Below are 15,037 nucleotides of genomic sequence, written 5' to 3'. Positions count from 1 at the left end.
AGATGCTTATACTCCTAACTTAGAATACACCCCAGGATAATCAAGTGAAAAGAATAAGTTTCAGATTGTGTATCTCTCGAGCGAGGTACGGATATATTAGACCACTATGGGTCGGGTTTAATCCATCTTGAGCTTAACATGTTGGCATGAGAACACACACACACATTGATAATTTCTGAATTCCAATCCTGAGACATGGCAGGTTAATAAGCCATGTTTTGTGTAGAGTTAAGTCACTATATTATTTGAGGACAAACAATAATTCAAGTTTGGGGGATTTGATAAGTGTGTTTTTACACACTTATTTGAGTCGCAAAACATAACTAAATTGTGTTAATTATAGTTGGAATGTGGCTTAAGTCTACATAATTTTGTTTTGTAGGTTATATTGATGGATGTTGTGAAATTCAAAAGAAAGACGTGAAAAATGACCAAAATGAAGGAAAATGAAAATTCATGGACCAAGGTAAAGATACCCAAAAGTTGGACCAAAAGACGAATTGAGAATACAAATGAACTAAGTATCAACTCGGGATACTATGGGATGATCAAAAGAAGAAAAAGGGCCAAAATGGGAAAGAAAACGAAAGTTCATAGACCAAGTTGCAAATAATCCATAGACGTGACGGGCGATGGAATGAAGATTTAAGAGTGTTAGGGGTCAATCGGATGAGAAAAAAAGTCAAAAAAATGAAATATAACCGAAGTATTATCACATATCAATTTTCAAGCGAAAACGTTACGCTCCAGATTTCTAGTCTCTAGTTGAGACCCATTTTTGGCATAGTAAACATCTGAACTCGAAAAAGTCTATCTCAACCAAAATTGTAGACCTTTTTGTTAGCTTTCCAATGTACTTTGAATTGCCTCAATCGAATATCAGGAGAGAATGTTATAACGAAAATTCTAAAAACTATTCTGCGAAAAAAAGTTTGAACTATGCAGTCGCATAGTTCAAAATCTATATGGTCGCATGGTGTTATTCAGAGACTTCAAGTGGGCATTTTTGCATAACTATGCGATCACATAGCTTTGTACTATGCAGTCGCATGGTGTTTCTGAGGGCCAAACGCTGTAGTTTCCTATTTTTATTAAAACTCTCGTGGAACTTTGTTTAGACGCGATATATAAACCCTAACACTGTCAGGAAAAGGAGAGAATGCATCGGGAAGGAGAAAAACATATATTGGAGAGAATTTGGACTCACAACAATAAAGAAATACACAAAGATCAATGGGATTTAACGCAATTAATTAACCCGGTGATATTATTTCTTCAAGTTATTATGTATTTTGTAATTTTCTCCATGCTAGGCTAGAAATTCCTGTACTAGGGGATTGATGAACCTTGTGATGTGATATTTTAATTGTCTGTTTCATATTTTTGACATTAAAACACGTTTAAATACTTTGAATGGTTTATATGCATTTATTTTCATCCGCAAATTAAAGGCCCGTAAGTGTGTGAGTTTTTATGATATATTTTTGCATTCGAGAGAAGGAGAATGGATTCAACTAAGTATAAATCATCGTAGGGTCCGATAGGGGATAGAGATATTTCTCTATGTCTTGCGTGAATCTTTAAGTGTTCATAAAATTACATGCACTTTTGTATATTTGCATTCGTCATAGGGATATAGTCGGGTGGTCTATGAGAGTAAGTTCAATGCTGCTCAAGAGAGAGTGCTGGATAGATTTAGGAGCATTGATTCTTCAAAATTTCATCATGTTGTCAATTTGTGAAATTAGGATTAAATTGAATTCTATTTGGAAATTCGTGATCCTAGTGCATGATCATTCATTGATTATAAATAATTTGCGTTCCAAACATAAATTTGCATTTTAGTTCACCCAAGCGTCGTTTTACATATTATTTCATTCAATTCATAACGTTTGCATATCTAGCTAGACTAGGGTTTTCTTCGGTAAACAAATTCACTTTAGATAATTTAGTTTTGGTTATGGTCGAATAAATAAAATTGAACTAAATCAATCTTTGTGTGACGATATTCAAACTTAATTTATCCACTTTATTACTTGTAAATGAATTGTACACTTGCAGTGGTTTAAATCGAAAGAAAAATTTCGTGAAGAGAAACTAAGCGTAAGCTTTTATAGTAGAAGTGATAAAGTGGTTACCATTGGATGAAACATATGTGGCCTCATCAACGCATCATCCTTTTAGATGTTACTTCTACAGTCCTAGATTCAAGTGGCATTTAATGATTTAGAAAAGTGATCACCTATGCCCTGGGTCCGGCGCCTTAAAAGTAGATTGATAAATTGATTGAGAGTCATCTGCTGTAGAGAGATCACATCAATCCATCATGCAAATTAATATTCAACTACGAAATATTCGTTAGCGAAAAGTTGCAAATTTTTTAAGAAAGAACAAAAAAATTGATTACCCTTCAACTACGATTATTTAGTAGGTAAAAGGTTCAATTATTTTAATTATTAAAATTAATTAATATCAGCAACAGATTTTTCGCAGTAATATCTATTAATATTCACATATGGAATTTTTGTAGGTAAAAGTTTGAAACAGTTTTTTTTTTTTTAAAATTGATTTACGTCACCTACGAAATATCGATAGGTTTACAAAATGTTAAACGACTACATTTTTCGCAGTAATATCTATTAATATTCACATATGGAATTTTTGTAGGTAAAAGTTTGAAACAGTTTTTTTTTTTTTAAAATTGATTTACGTCACCTACGAAATATCGATAGGTTTACAAAATGTTAAACGACTACATTAGGCATGAAATATCGTGGTTCAGTTATCATGGAGAACATTGAAAATGCTTTCCCTGGAATACGATCAAAACTAGACCAGTTTCAGTTGAAGAATATTTACAATATGGATGAAACTGGATTATTTTACCGATTGGAAGCTGATCATTCACTTGCTACCAAGCAGCTCGAATGACGCAAAAAAGATAAGGAGAGAATTACTGTTGTTGTTTGTTGCAATGGTGATGGATCTGACAAAGTATCACTTTGTTATCACCTTTCAACGAAATTCCATTGCTAATTATTGTAGTTGAAAGCCTATTACTTTTACTAATAGATAATCCATTTCTTATAATCCGCAAGTAATTATCCATTGGTAAAAATCTATTTTTTAGCAATGGAAAGATCTCGTATGAAAGATCTCTAGGAAGAGGTGAAGCTAGAGTAGATGCCTTGTGGAATTAAGTTTAATATCTTAAAAATGAGTTGTGGCACCTCTTTTTGGCTATGGAGGTTTGTCCTTAACCTGGCATCTCAATTGAGGTTATAGAATTAATTTTGGATAGCCTCTACTAGGCTAAGTGAGGTGGAGTGTGGACCTTAAGTAACTTCCTAGTTGCCTATCACGCTGCCAGTAATTGAGCTTCGTAGAATAAAGCATAACAATAGTCCCCTAAGTCAAGGCGTGAATATTCATATAAAGTATGGACATTGATAGGAAAGTTAGAGAGAGATGATACATAATAAGGGAGGACTTAAAAACTATCTATCATGTAAAACTCAGCTAGGTAATGAAGTGACTATTGTTGGAAAAGCACTGACACTATGGTGTGCACTTTCCAATATTTGCCAAGAATGTGATCCAATAGTCCTCATTCTAAGATGGAATTGGATGAAGTAAATACTTGCTTTGTTATAATGAGGTTCACTAAATTAGTCACCCAGGTCTAGGCATGAATATTTATATATTGTATGGGCTTGGATTGTTGATGAGGCATGTAATAAATGGAATTAGGAACCTTGAAGTTGGAAGAGATAAGTTTACGAGTAAAATCCTATTTTGGAATTGAATCCGTGTATAGCATATGTGCTGATGCAGAGGTGAAGTTCCATTCTGAGGATAAGGCACCTTTAACTTGGCGAGAATTTGTAGATATAAGGTTGGAGTCCTATGTTCTATGGATTGAAGAAATCATCTAAAGTAAAATTTAAGATAATTTATGATTCAGTCATATATAATTTATTTCTCACAATCACAATTCCTTATAATTAACAAGTTATCAAGACTTGAATTTACGGACTTTATTAATTTAATTTTTCAGAAAAATAGTTCAATTAAATAATGGATGCATTAATTGTATTAAAAGTGTTTACATCCAAAATCGATTGGACATAAGTCATAACACTTACAAATTTCCACTTGCATTAGATCCAACACTTACGTATCTAACACCATAAGACTTTACATGATGATCATATTTATACTATGGCAACTCTTTGTTAGTAGATTTGCAATATTATCACTTGTGAGAAATCGTTCTTTCTTTATGTCATTTCTTTGTATTATCTCTCTGATGACATATCACCTTAACATATATTTGGATCATTGATGAGAACTTAGTTCCTTCGCTTGTGTGATGACTCCATTGTTATCATAATGTAGAAGTATGAGATCAAATACGTTAAGAACTACTTCAAGTTCATTAACTTCGTGATTCAGACCACAACTCTTTTGCTTCTTCTGAAGTAGTAAAGTATTAGGTTTCTGCTATTGAATTAGCGATTGCTGCTTGTTTGGAACATTTCCAAATGATACTCTATTATTAAGAGTAAAAACATATCTAGATTGAGATTCATTATCATCCTAGTCTGACAGGAAGTTAGCATCAATATATCCAGAAACTCTCAACTTATCTTCTCCATATAAAATCTTCTTAAAATTTTATTTATTTAGATTAAGATAGGTCAAGAATCTTATAGATCTATCTCTATAGATTAAGTTGTTTGTTCCATGTCTTTCATGGAGAAAATCCTTGGCAACAACAATTTCACTGATTAAAACATAGGAATGTCATTTCCCATTAATAATTTATCATCTATATATGGTATTAGAAACATGACAATGCTCTCACCTGTCTTCTTAGTGATTCATCTTCATTTTTATAAAATTAAACTTCTTATTATCTCATCCAAGCAAAGATTCCAGCTCTTAGAGGCGTAGTCAATCCATATATGGATCAATCAAGTTTGCATACCTTGTCAGTATCTTTGGATTCAAAATCTTTGGGTTATGTTAGGTAAATTCCTGTTGTAAGTTTCTATTAAGAAATGCAATTTTATATCCATTTGCCATATCTCATAATCATGGTATATACCTGTTGCAAGCTAAATCCGAATGAACTTAAGCATGGCTACAGGTGAAAAGATTTCATTAAAGTCAACTCCTTATCTTTGTTTATAACCTTTTGCTATTATATTTGTTTTGTATGTATGGACATTTCCATCCATGTCGACCTTTTTCTTGTAAACCTATTCACAATCCATGGGTTTTATTCTATTAGGGTGGTCGACAAAGGTCGAAACCTTGTTTGTTAATATCGAGTTCATTTCAAATTCTATGGCCTTCTGCCATCTCTGTAAGTCAACACCCAACTTTATTTTTGCGTAACTAATAGGTTCATTACCTCAATTAGTAAGATTTGATTAGTAATTGTGAATTCGTACCTTTTACGAGGTCGAATGATCCTATTAGTCTTACATAGAGTCAAAGTGTCTTCAAGAGTCTGTACTTCCTAATCAAGAGTTTGTCCTTCAATATGTGTAGGATCAGAATCATGTTTATCTATTTGGTCATCTATACCTCTTCAAGTTCAAATTTACTTTCACTGCCATTTTCTAAAATAAACTCTTTCTCTAGGAAGACGACATGTTTAGAGACGAAGACTTTGTTCTAAATGGGATTATAAAAATGATATCCAATTATCTCTTTTGGATTACAAATATGCATTTATCCAAGTTAGACTCTAACTTATCCAATTCAGTGGGCTTTACATAAGCATTACAGTCCCAAACTTTAGTATGAAACAAGTTGGGTTTTCTACCTTTCCATAAATCGTATGATGTTTTTGTCAATCGATTGGTGGGACACGATTTAGTTTACGTATAATGCAGCTATTAGTTCATGACCCCAAAATGATTTTCGAATGTTTACATAGCTCATCATTGATTGCACAATATCTATTAGTGTGCTATTCCCCTCTCAACTACACCATTACATTGCTATGTATGTGACGAAGTCCACTACTAGATAATTTCATTCTCCTTTCTAAAAATTCTCTTCTAAGATATTCTTCACCTCAATTAGATCTTAGGGCCTACTTGAGCCCCATTATTTGTCGAAAATGCATTTTTGAAATAGTTATATGATGGAGAATGTGTGATTAAAGAATAAGAAAAAAATTTGAATTTGCGTGTAACATTATTTTATTGAAGAATACATGGTTGAAAGAAAGGGAGAGAAAAATGTATTTTGAAATAATGGGGTACCACACAAGGGCTTAGTGTAAGAATAATTTTACCTAATTGTGTCTCTACTTCTAGCTTGAATTCTTTGAACCTTTAGCAACTTTATGCTTGAATTTCATCAAGTATACATAATCATATCTCAAATGGTCATTTGTAAACATGATGAAATAAGAGAAACCTTCTCTAGCAGTAATTTACATGGATCTACATACATCAGTATGTATTAGGCCCAATAATTATGTAGATCTTCCTCACTTTCAAGTTAAAGGATATATGATCATCTTACCTAACAGGTGTGATCCGTATTTGTCAAATGATTCAAAATGAATTGACCCTAAATATTTATCTCTATTCATTTTGAAATTGTATTTTTCATTTATGTGATCAAGTTTACAATACCAGATAGAAAGAGGTGTTATTTAGGTTATCATATTTATACCTTTAATTACTATACTCATTATAGAATACTTAATATCTAGAATACAAATGTTATTTTATAATTTACCCCAAATATCTTATCAAGATAAAGGGAACAATAGTTGTTCTTAACATTAATTAACAACTTATGTCCAAACATAAAATTGAATTAATATTCTTAGTAATGGTAGGATAAAATAATATTTTCTCTAATCTAAATAATAAGTCTGAAAGTAATGGCAAGAAGTGTGTTCCTATAAGTAATGCAGCAACCCTACTCTATTCCCAACGTGCAGGCCAACTTCTTTTTTCTACAACTTCATTTAGTTTATTCATATATATATATATATACAAATATAATATCAATAACTGACATACCATACCCAAGATGTTAATGAAGTAGACATAATCTTTGCAGTTTCTCTTCCAATGATCTTTCTTTTCACAATGATATAAAAGGTTATCAAACTTGATAATGTCCTTATTTGGTTTGACTGTCTTAGGCTATCTTAGATGCTTTTCCAAGACCTCTTTTAAACTTCCTCTTAGTGACCTTAAAGTAATCAATGGCCAAGACTTACCCGCTACTAAATTTAACGTTTGGCTCAACTGTCTTAAGCATGTTCAGCAACTCAAAAAGTGTGCACTCGAGCTTATTCATATCAAAATTCAAAATCAGCTATGAATAACTCTCTAGGAGATATGGTAGAACCAAACCATTACTTTGTTCGTGGTCTTTGACTGAACACAACTAAGACAACTTCTCAATATAGTCAATCATCTTTGTACAAGAGCAATGACTGAATATCCTTCTAACTCTTGCACTGGTATAGTTGCTTGGAAGTGTCATATTTTCCACATGATTATTCATCGTACAATTCCTTAAGATGAACAATCATAGTTTTAGCATCCATACCATCATCATATTGTTTTTGCAAATCAGGTGACATAGATGCAATCATCATAAATGTTACAGTACTATCATGATCATTGTGTTTATTATAAATAGTCACCTCTTCCTAAGTCGACTCCTTAGTGGGTGTCTCTAAAAAGGGCTAATTAAGGACATATCAATTTTCTCATGCCTGGAATTCGTGCTTCACTCAAATTGGGTTAGGATCCCATCTATTTTATTAAGATCTTGAGTGTACTCAACAAGAGCAATGACTGAATATCCTTCTAGCTCTTGCACTGGTATAGTTGCTGGGAAGTGTCATATTTTCCACGTGATTATTCATCGTACAATTCCTTAAGATGAACAATCATAGTTTTAGCATCCATACCAGCATCATATTGTTTTTGCAAATCAGGTGACATAGATGCAATCATCATAAATGTTACAGTACTATCATGATCATTGTGTTTATTATAAATAGTCACCTCTTCCTAAGTCGACTCCTTAGTGGGTGTCTCTAAAAAGGGCTAATTAAGGACATATCAATTTTCTCATGCCTGGAATTCGTGCTTCACTCAGATTGGGTTAGGATCCCATCTATTATATTAAGACCTTGAGTGTACTCAACAAGTCTTAATAAAAATTGTAGATTTATACTAATATCAATTGCATCTCCATGCAACTCCTAGATCATTAAGTTAATGACTCTTTGCCTCACACGTTTTACATGTTAGCTTAATATATCTCTAAAATTTATTTTCTTGAATGTATTTAACAAAAGATAATTTAGGTAAGTCAAACCCATTATTTAAAATATTTAATATTTTATAGTGTTAGATATGTCTATAATGGACTCAACTAGTTTAGATAGGTTTAGTTTTCACTATAATGATAGAAGGCAAATAATAATTTTGACTTAATATTTTAATGAGGGATTTTATCATGTAGAGGTCTTATCATGATAGTTATATATGTTTCATCATACATCTAGCATGCAAATAAACATATATATAATGGCGTGGACGATTATGGAATTATACTTTTCAAGTTAAAGGAATACTAGTTGGTCAGTTCCTAGGAGCTACAGTATTAACTCGTGCAATGCCCCCTCTCCATGGTCTCCTCCTCATTTTGCTTCTTCTGTAATATATGTCATATACTAGTTGGCGCGCATGCCTAAAGAATTGGACATACATTCCCATAATAATTACAATGGACTCGTAGATCCAAATAAATAAGAATTCACATGCCCAAATTAACCAAAATTAGAAGTAACCATTCAACACATCACACGGTCGAGTCCATAATTATCCACTAAATATACATTCAACATATGAGTGCATTCATATACAATATCTAATATTATATGCAAATATATTTCGAAATTCTAGCAATCAAGGACCCTGAGGATCAGACTCATGAAGGGGTCCTTGCCGCAGATATAGATAGAGTTGATGATGAGGGTCCAGTTGACCGTTAGGCTAGTTTTTGTTTCTTATTTGTAACTGTGTAAAAGACTTTGGGCTCTCTTTATAAAATTTTCTATGAAGGAAGTGTTTTTTTCTAAAGTTTTCACTTCTTTACTTTATGTATTCCATTAATAGAACAAGTATTAAAGCTTTGGCTCTAGTACTAAAATCTAACCTCTTTAATTATTCAACTAATAGCAACTCACCTCGACTAAGTAATGAAAAAGATATAACCTCAACTGAGTAAGAAGTCAAGTGCTTCAACTAAATAAATCTAAATATGGCATAAAACTAACTTGAGTCAATTATAAATAGTTATGGCCTTGGCCAACAGGCGAGTATAGTTGGTGCAAGATAGATGCTCCATCCAAATAAAAAAAAGATCAATAAGATTATAACTTCTTTCAATTATCTTGAATTTTAATGAATATAATAGATTAGTGAATAAGCCTCGAATATGACATTAACAATTGCTAAGTCTAACGCTTTGGTAAACTCTAACTTGTATTCATAAATGGTGATGTACATTTGATTGGGATAGCCTTATTTAGCTTAGTTAACAAGAAAATTTGGAGAAACCTTCTATAGAAATGTTCATCCATGGCAAGAGGAGTATAGGGGTCAGCTTCGTATGTTCTAGAGGTGATTTTCTTATGGGAGATGTCTAACCTCTCCTGTCAAAGCAACAGAGATAGAACACCTTGTATGAGGATGATTCTTCTGTGACAATGGAAATCTGAGGTTGGCTTTGCAGATTTTGGAGTCGGTTCCTTTTGGAAGACGCTAACCTCTCCTGTCAAAGTAACATTTATATAGTGTCCTACATGGAGATGTTTTTCCATGGCAAGGTAGATGTGAGATCTGATTTGTAGCTTTTGTAGGTGAGTTTTCTTTAGGAGTTGCCTAACCACTTCTATCGAAGCAATAGAGAGCACCTTGAATAAGAATAATTCTTCCATGCAAGAGAGATATGAAACCAGCTTTGTAGGTTTTGGAAATGATTCCCTTTGGGAGACTTCTGATCTTTCCTTCAAAGAAAAATGAATTTAGCACCTTGTATAGGATGCCTCATCCATGACAGGGGGTAGAGTGGATGGTTTGACAAGTTTTGGAGGCAATTCTTGAGAAAGACAACTTGCATTGCTTGGCGAGGTGGGATAAGAGATGCATATGCTGAAGATAACTATTTTAATTAATAAGAGAGAAATTTTACAAAGGCTAAAAAGTTCATTTAGCTAATGGGGGAGCTTATTGGTTACTACAGTGTAAATACTTTATGTTCTATGGATAAGACTATTATTTTCTCTCCATATTTTCAATTATGTAAGTGTCGGGACGTGTCTTTTCTTTGATTTGATAAGGGCCTCCCCAATTGGGGTACAACATCCTTATGCCTAGATCTTTTGAGTAAAGAAATATCTTTGTTAGAGCTATATGGAACACCTTTTTCTTTACTTTAGCATTGTAGTTGTTGGTCATTTTTCCTTGGTATGAGGCAAGTTGTATATATGATTCATTTATCTTTTCTTCAAGGAAGTTGAGTTCCACCTTCCTTAGCTAGTTATTTGTTGTCTCATTAAAGTACAATCATGAGGTGAGGCAATTCCACTTCTATATTATTCATCACTTCGGCTTCATAGGTTATGGAGAAGGGAGTCTTTCCAATGTTAGTTCAACTAGTGGTCTGAATATACCACAACACTTGGAGGAGCTCATCAATCCATGCTCTTTTGGAGAAATTAATTTTTTTCAGAGTGTACTTGACAGCATGCATGATGATGTTGATGTGCTGTGGAGAAGTATTACTTTATGCCTATCTTTTTGCAAAGCTCTTTGGCCTTTTTGTTGTCAAATTATTGTTCATTGTCAAAGGCAATTGAGTAGAGAATGCTAAACACTAATGATATTCTTTCAAAGAAATTTGGAAGTGCTGACCTCTATAACCTTGGCTAAGGATTTAGCCTCTACCCACTTAGTAAAGTATTTATGTGTTGATTCTATCCTTTGGCAAGGGTCCAATGAGGTTTATCCCAACTTGGCAAAAGGTCAACTGCTCGTTATAGCTATGAGCTGCTAAGATGTTTGCCTCTACAAGCTGGCGAAGCACTAACATTTGTCATATTTGTGCATAAATTGAATGGTCATTTTTTCAAGGTAGACTAGTAGAATTATTGCCTAAGCACTTTTTGTGTGAGTTTATATCCTCTTGTGTGAATTCTTCGATATTCTTATTTCATTTTTACGAGAATGCCATTTGATCTGGAGGTGTAGAAGCAAGCTTTTGCAACTCCTTAACTTAGTTGGCTCTAAATAGAACTTAGAAGCTCCATATACCCTCATAAATTTTCTTGAGAAAATAGGTCAAATATTTTCTTCTGCTCATCGAATGAGTGTGGGACGATGAGAAGAATCTTTTGTATTGCACCATACCTTGAATTATAAAGTGTATTGTTCTTCGCCTTAGTTTGTAGGCTTTTTCATTTTCTTCAAGAAGGGCGTGATCTTTATGGAATTCTATGATTGATTTCATTCATGATGGGGTTTTCTCTACTCAAATCACTTTAACACCTCCACTAATAGATGTGCCAGAGAGGTTCTTAATGGGCACTATTTTGAATAGCTCTAAATCCTTACTTTTGACTAGTTTGGATAGTACGTCAATATAGGTAATTTTTAGGCACGAAAAGTTCATAACCCATGAAAGGTATATCTTCTTGTTCTTCTCTCTTGCGATGAAAATGCCATCAACTTCTTCAGCTTTGATCTTAAAGAGAATGATGGCCCAAATGAGCTGATTCTACAATTCCTGGTAGGACTATTTACATTCCACAATCCATTAGAACATATTTCATATTTTGAATACTTTGAAGAAGAGAAGGTATTTGTCAGTGACTTTTGAGACGAAGTGACTTAGGACTGCTATCCATCCTGTGAGACTATGCACCTTCTTTCATTTTTGAGGTGATTGCATCTCTATCAATGCCCTGATCTTCTTAAGGTTACCCCAATACATCTTTGGTTGAACATATAACCTATCAACTTGTTGGCAGCGATGTCGAAAGTGCACTTTTGGTAGGTTAAACCTCATCCTATACCTCCTTAAAATTTGGAAAGTCTTACCTAGATGCTTAACATGGTCCATGATCTTGAGGCTCTTCACCGATGTGTCGTCCATGTACACTTCTATGATTGTACCTATCAAATTCAACAAACATATTGTCCATAGACCTTTGGTAGGTGGCTCTATTATTTTTTAACATGAAGTTTATCACTTTGTAAAGTAGATGCCTTTATTTGTGATGAAGAAAGTGTGCTCTTCATCTCAAGTGCACATCAGAATTTGATATTAGCTCGAGTAGCATTCATAAAGTTTAGAAGCTCATGCCCTACAATTGTATCCACCAATTAATCGATCTGAGGCAGATGAATGTTATCGTAAGGCATACTTGATTTAGATTGGAGAAGTCTATACAAATCCTACACTTGTCACTGTGTTTTAACATGAAAACAGGATTGTAGACATTGAAGATAATGGGCCTTGTTGATGAAGAAGCTAGTTAACAACTTGGTGACCTCTTTTTTGGTACCTTGTACCATTTCGAATGAAGGGCCTCAGCTTATGTCTATGGGGGCAAAATTTTGGGTAAATCTTGATGTGAAGGAAGCTGAATTTTAGTTCAATGTCAGCCATATCTTCATGCTTCTATTCATAGAAGACCGCAAGCATACAAGATCGTTAACAAATGATAGAAATCGATGAGTTTCGAGTTTATCATTCCCATGAGAGATAAAGTCTAATATTTATTTCAATAGCTTTTATCAAATTTGAAGCCATGTAATACCGAAAGAATGGTTGGTATGTTTTCTATACTAATCCTGAACTAACAAAGTAAATAAAATATTTATTTAATACGTGAATATTTGTATTGCAATAGTGAATCCCCCTATTCCATTAATTCAATTTTTATTTCTTAATCTAGTAAATTTATACATTCAAGACAAACGATAATCCACTTCAACATTCTTTTTCAAGATATGTTAAACCTATGTTTAATACAACCCGGCCCTATTTCTAGTCCGAATTCATATGAACAATATATATTGATTAATAAGATTTATCACACACGATTGTACATGCCATAGATATTATTCCTAACATCTATTGCCCAAGTGTTGATTTTGTATTGGTGATCAAGTAATCAAATAATTCAATGAGAATGCAAAATCAATCAAGAAGTACTAAACTAATTTGTCTTGAATTAAAATAAACAAGCACCATCATTCATCCAATACAATGAAAACTTAACCTAATATTCTTATGATTAAATTACACAAGAACAATCAGAAAAACATCACATGGAAATAAGAAAGATGGAAGAAGTAATAGAAATCCACGTTTTTGGCTCATATCTTGAAACTAGGTCATGACTCTTAAAAATCCTTGTATGATTTATCCTGAGTTGATGTGTAGACTTGTTCTTCATCTCCAAAATGTCTAGAATATGATGAAATTTAGGTCGAATGGAGATTTTTTTCTTTCCGGTTGAGTTTTTGTATTTAAAGAATGCCAAAAAGATTGCATTGAATTGTTACCAGAACAAAAATAAGGAAAATCGAATTTTTTTTCCATTTTTGTACTGAGGCGTGCGCCTAGCTGGTTTGGGGCACCTTGGTTGCCTCATTTTTTATTGGGGTGCCCACCTCGCCTAATTTTCGACAACCAAACAACATTCAATATTTTTGTCATAACTTTCTCTTTAGATATCTGATTGAAGTGATTCAAAGTACGTTGAAAAGTAATTCGAAGGGCTACAATGCTTTAGAAATGTCATTTTCCTAATTCAAAAATTTGTTATGTCAAAATTGGGTCTCAATATGAGGCTAAAAATCTCAAGCATAACTTTTTTGACTGAAAGTTAATATTTGACTATACTTCATCCTTTTTACTTATTTCCTAATCCAATTGACTTCTAGCACTCTTGAATTTTTATTGTGAGGTCAAAAACAACTTTTGAGCATTTAAAATTTAGTCCCTGAGCTTTGGATTTACTTCATTTTAGCCCGTTTCCGTTCTTTCTTCCAAATCCTTGTGCAAACATGAGTTTTTCCTAATAAAAGCAACAAATATCAAGTTAGGCACTAATTCCTCCAAAGACTAACAAAATATCATAATTTAGAACCCCGATAAGTGTAGAAACTACACTTATCAGCTTCCAAGCATAGACGTCCATTTTTTTGCTTATAAATTCTTTTTAAGGACGTCATTTGTTTCGCTAGATAGGCTCTTGCCAACTTGAAGAGCCTTCGTGGTTTCTCTGCGCTCTCAATCGAGAAGCTTTCAAGCTCTTTCATAGGGACTACTGGTGAACCAAACTCGGTGGAAGTTGCAATAGGGCCTTAAATCCTTAGGAGATAGTTAAGACCTATTGTCCTTAGCCTTATGGTGAGCTGACTGTTGAGAGTTGACCCCTTGGTGCCATAGTTGTTGGGATCAGCCTCGTCATAGGTTAGAGTTGGTATGACATTTGAGATAGCAGTGGCATAGGCCTGGCCAATGGTGCCAACAGATTGGCCAGTGATTGGAGTATCGTGGATGAGGTGTAACAATGTATTTTATGTGTACATTTATCTAGACATTTTAATACAAACTTTTAGGCTAAGTTCTTAGTACCTTGGATATGATTATTAGTGATTTTTTCTTATTTGTGTGATTGTGGATTAAGACTCCCTAAATTTATGTTTCAATTAGAAAATGACAAGAAAATGAGCTGCTATGGCGAGAGATTAGATATGGCTTAGAGTAGAGTCGAGATAAAGAGCCAAACACTGGAAGTGAAAAAATGGAAAGAAGAATGGAAAAGTAAAGAAACAAACTAGTGATGGCAATTTGCCCCGCCCCGACCCGACCCCACCCCACCCGAATGGGGCGAAAAAAATCGGCCCCGATGGGTTGATGGGACGGGGCGGGCTGGGGGGTGCTGCCCCATCTCGGGTCG

This window comes from Olea europaea, chromosome 11, assembly GCF_002742605.1.
Source record: "Olea europaea var. sylvestris chromosome 11, O_europaea_v1, whole genome shotgun sequence".
Taxonomy (NCBI): Eukaryota; Viridiplantae; Streptophyta; class Magnoliopsida; order Lamiales; family Oleaceae; genus Olea; species Olea europaea.
Note: the sequence above shows the minus strand (reverse complement) of the source record.